Source organism: Atractosteus spatula, unplaced genomic scaffold (assembly GCF_055471065.1).
Source record: "Atractosteus spatula isolate fAtrSpa1 unplaced genomic scaffold, fAtrSpa1.hap1 Scaffold_24, whole genome shotgun sequence".
NCBI classification, from domain to species: Eukaryota; Metazoa; Chordata; class Actinopteri; order Semionotiformes; family Lepisosteidae; genus Atractosteus; species Atractosteus spatula.
Genome location: NW_028296808.1, coordinates 275,457 through 280,716, shown reverse-complemented (window position 1 = coordinate 280,716; position 5,260 = coordinate 275,457). Strand labels below are relative to the sequence as shown.

The 5,260-nt window shown below is 37.3% G+C and overlaps 1 non-coding gene across 1 annotated transcript; it reads right to left on the bottom strand.

Moving 5' to 3' along the window:
- Nucleotides 1–4,690: 4,690 nt before the first annotated feature.
- Nucleotides 4,691–4,772, bottom strand: trnaf-aaa (transfer RNA phenylalanine (anticodon AAA)). Its single transcript has one exon. It is a non-coding gene; the product is annotated as a tRNA-Phe (tRNA).
- Between the last annotated feature and the right edge of the window lie 488 nt (nucleotides 4,773–5,260).

The window sequence follows — 5,260 nt, the reverse complement described above, 5'->3', positions numbered from 1 at the left end:
ATCTATCATCTATCTACTTAAACTTTGGGACAGAATTCTGGGTTCTCCCTATACCAGAGATTATGGTAGGGCTTCAGAATGGTGATTGGCTGACACCATCTGACACCCCTCTGATTGGAGAAAAAAGACGTGCTGGTTTGCTATACATACTGTACCAGGAAGAGGATTTCTTTCTATTCGAATCGTGTATTTTAAAAGTTTAATTAAGAAGTAAAAACCTTACAGCGTACACAGATTTCTAAACTGATCAGGAGGAAGAAAAATCACCCGTGTTTCGTCCATAAAAAGTGGTTATTAACTATCGAAACCTGTTTTATTTATTTTATTTTTATTTAGATTAAGAGTTCCCGTCACCCCCATTCTTATTTAAATCACAAACCCGTGTTTAATTAAATGTCTTTTAACGTAAATCGTTATCTTTGTCTTATGCATAATAATGTTCACCACTCTGTCCAGCAAATTAATAATAAACTTTATTTTATATAGCGTTTTAAACGAATAGGTATTTAGATCGCTCATAAACCTAATCATTATTCTACATAAACACAGCGTAATTGCTTTCTGAAAATGCTTTTTCTTTTTATTTAGGCTCAGATTTCAACTATAGATCGTATTATTAATAACCATAATAACGACCAACCAACAAAAACAACCATATAAACATAATACCAACCAAAAACATAGATAACAACCACAATCCAAAATCAAATATATCAAACCATTAAACTCTCTCAAATTCCTCCAATTATCATAACCCCGCCCCTTATGCAAAACCAAACCCTCCTCCCATCCCAGTTCATCCTCTTTATCATAAACAAAATCCACCTTAATTTTCAACATAAAGCATTACACAAAATCAATACCTCAACACTCCATACTCAACAACAATAATTCACAAACAGCCAGGACATGTAACTCCACATTCCCAAATAGACCTCATTTCCCCGCCCCTTATGCAAAACCAACATCCCTCCCCTGTTATCTCTCTCCGCTGGCGTTTGTAATCGTTTTTATTTTTAAATAAATTTTAGCAAAGTCATGTATTTTAAAAATCTTAAGATTTCTATATTTATGTCTTTATTTAGTGGTTTCATTAGTGACAAAGGCTAAACTTTCTTGGAAAAATGTCTTTTATGTAAACCATGTTTGCTATTAATTCATTTAGGGCTAGAATATGTTCATTGTCTTTCAATGAAAGAAATGTTCCTTTCGCCGTAGTTGGGAGACATTAGAAGCTTGCCACGCCCGGACTGTTACACCAACGTATGAGCATGTTAAAGCGATTTCATTGAGGAGCCTAGCTTTCTTAACTAGTAAGTACTGTACTTACTGGGTTTTTGAGGGGGGGAGGTGTCTTTCGCTGGAAATCTCGCCCTCTTCTACTTTGAAAATACCTGTGAAACCGGTTTAATTCGTCACAGCCAGCACTCCCGCAGAGAGGGGGGTTGTACTTGCAGTGTATCGGTATACAGTAGATGGGAAAGCCAGAGTCAACCGCTACGCCGCCCACGTGTTATGCTCTTCTTTAATGTCTAAGCCGGAACACATCATTATATCTCATTTTGTATTTCTTAAAAAAAAAATCGTTTGCCCAGCCTAACAGTATTGTTGTTATTGTTTTTAACCTGTAAAGCGCTTTGAGGAGCCACCTTTAAAGGCGCCATATACAATAAAGTTCATTATTATTACTATTGTTAATTTGCTGGACAGAGAGGTGAACATTATTACACAGAAGACAAAGATAGCGATTTACGTTGCATTGTGCATTGTGCTGCTGTAATACAGTTTTAAATAATTAAAAGTCTAAACAGTATCAGCTTTATTTATGGGTTTTAAATAAAGGCGATTTAAACGCAATTTAAATCAATATAAATGTTTATATTGTAACGCATAGGTGACTATTCATTGTTATTAAAATGACTTAAATTCGATCATGTTGTGATATTTAGAAATATACATTTGTTTGGTGCGAGTGAAGTTTTATTTAATTTCTGAGCCATACTGATTCTTATGGAAGCCAGTTTCATTTAATTAGTATTAAAATTCGCACTGATTCCTTTGCGAAGATACGGACATAGGAATATTCGTGCGTGGTAAAAAAATGGCATAAAAACGACAAAGTGAAGGCTGTGAAAACATTCACAATGTACTTTATACACAAAGCCAGTGTTCTCACAACTCTAGGAGGTTTCGTGAAAATGCTACAGGCGTGCCAAAATTGTTTTTTTAAATTCAAGGTGACTTTACCGCGGTTTTCATTTTCAGATTGTGAATCAAAAAAGGCATTTAATTAAACTAGCGATTGCGATTGTAATCAATTACTGTATTGATTGAAACACACATTCTGTACAGATACAGTACAGTCACATTCTCCTGTAGTCCAGTGGTGTAAAACGAATAAGCAGGTGATTGAGATAACAATGCACCGCCCACTGAGTGGAATGTTCTCATTTGTTCTCAAGTGTAAAAAGAGGTGATAATTCTTAATAATTCCGTGTCGCATTAACTAACCTCTTCAGTTTATTCCGCCAGACAGTACATGAATATAATTATATCATTATTAATTTGTTTAGATACGCAATTCCATATTATATTCCCTGTTAATCAAATTCTAAAAGTATGTATTTGTTAGATAACAAGCGAATTCACAGAAAAGGTTAAAAGACTATCACTTTTCACAAAGTATATAATCCTAATATGGCCAGAAGGAGCACGTAAAAACGTTTCCCAAATAACAACATGTAAGACTTTGATGCTTAAAATGTTTAGGGAGAAATGGAATACTGCTGTGTATTTTTTCTTTAAACTACCAAGACCAGCAATATACAGTGCAGTTTACATACAGTAATATGTTTATGTTCCTAAATTAATATCGTTTATGAGCATGTGAAAGGCATGGTGAATCGGAGATTCTCAAGAATTACTTTGTATCATTGGAAACGAATGCGTGATCGGATCAACTAAATGCTGTGGTGTTACTTTTTGTCAATGAAAAAATAAACTCTTTTCGTTTACAAAGATGGTTACAAAGAATGTGGACCAGGGTAATATTTTGAGCTTACAGCTTGTCCAAGGTCATTCATTATTAATACTATTAGTAATATCTTCGGTAAAGACTTTGATGCATAAAATATTCCTGCATAATTAAAATATGTATAATAAAGGTCGTAGGTTGTGTACTTTTGTCCAAAAGAACAATCTTGCTTTTATAAAATATACCGCCTTTTTCATGTTTAATGATTAACATGCTGTAATACACTGTTTAAATTTAAAAATCTAAAGAGTATACAACTTAAATTCTTAATTGAATAAAGATTGTCCCTCAGCAGTGATTCGAAACTGACATTTTCTGGTGACAGCTCAAATGCTGTACAGGAGAGGTTAACCTTTATTAGCTCCACCTGGCGGTTTTACAAGGTGATTCCAGATACTATTAACATAATCTAATTTGCATACGGTATGATGCGGTTTACTGTGACACGCCCACCGTGTTATACCACAGCATACCCCGCTTGTTTTGAATGGCTGCATCTGTATATTCCCTTTTAATTAAATTCTAAAAGTTTGCTTGTTGCCTCCGGTATCACGTTAGTTAAAGTCTTCGATGTTTAAAATGTTTAGGGAGAAATGGTTTACTAGTACCGAGACCAGCCATATACTGTATGTTTATGCTCCAAAATTAATATCGTTCATGGCCTTCACACGCGTTACAGTATGCTCCTATTCTTTTTATGCTCAGCTACTAAGATTTCCCTTCAGTGGTAAAATTCCATATAAATATTCAATACTAAAACGGGCACAGTAAAGACATTTAAATCTTCCTACGACCGACCAACGCACCACGAGTGCCTCTGTCGGTCAACCAGTCACGTACCGCGGTATATTGCGTCATTGCGCGTCACGATCCGCGAGGCCGTAGCCAATTACCTCCGGTACGTGTCAGTGCCGCGCACTTTGAATGGCTGCATCTGTAGTCCACATGAAAGGTAGAAATATTCTCTTGTCTGTCTCTTGTTTGTATGTAACTGAATGTCCATGACAATGTACTGTTAGTTTTAATTTAAGATTGGCATTTGTGTTAAAATATGCCAGATAAGTTTATGTAACTGCTCATGCGACACTCAGTTGTAATTAGTCAAAAAATAAACTCGAAGAACAGCTGCGGGTTTGAATCTGAACATGTATCAGATTGCAGCGCCTTTTACTTCCATTGACAAATGATAGAGATTCGAAGAGAGATCCTTCAGACCAGCAAGCAAACCCATGGCTATTTCGGTTTTCTATCTAGGCAACGTTGGTGTCTGCAATAGCATAAATGAAAGCGTTATGCAATTTCTGCGGCTACATTTGTTGCACTTCATGCTCAGTGAGAGTGTTTCTCACACCAAATAAAAAGTCAACAATTAGCGATCAGGCCTTCTCCTCAGTTAATACACTGAAACCCTTTGATGTTAACAGTTCTTTACAGGCGTGCTTTACAAGAACCTATCGTGTCGGTTCTTTCAGCTTTATTAGGTTTTCAAAGGCATAAGTAGAACATCGGTCGTGCGAACACAAAACGTGTTCTTATCTGAAGAATTCATTTCCATGGCAGAGGGTCCAAGCGATTTAGCGTTTTAAAAGTACCAGAAAAAGGGGAAGCGGCACTTTGCCTTTGCCGCGCAGGCATACGGTGACGTACGGCAGACGCCGTAGTCGGCAGGATTCAAAACTGCGCGGGGAGTCCCCAACAGATTTTTAGTCTATCGCCTTAGCCACTCGGCTACGACTACAGCAAGCTCTGCTACCGCTGCATTCCTCCTACAAACTAACATGGAGTGCGATGTGGCTGCGGAAACCTTTTCAAAGTCGCTCTCCGTTCAAAAAAAAATCTTTGAAAAAATACATGCCGGCAGACAGATACGCCTCAGAGGGTTTAAGGGCAGCTTCACGTTCGAATGATCAAGTCTCCCCGTCCAGATGTCAAAATGCAACTTTGGCAGACAGAAAAAACATCAACAAATGAGAAATGTGGACAAGGATTTTACAAGCTGCACCACACTGCACTTTGAAAAGCATTTACATTAGTGTTAGACGCGGGAATTGCCTTTGATTTACGCGCTTACGAAAGCCCTCAGCTCCTGCAGTTGAGTATAATGCCGTTACGTGTCGAAGCAGTATTTTACGTCATCCTACCACTGCAACACGGGGCATATATGGAAATGAGCACACGCTACGAATCGTCTCAATCACTACCTAGAGATGTAAGGCGCATTGAAGG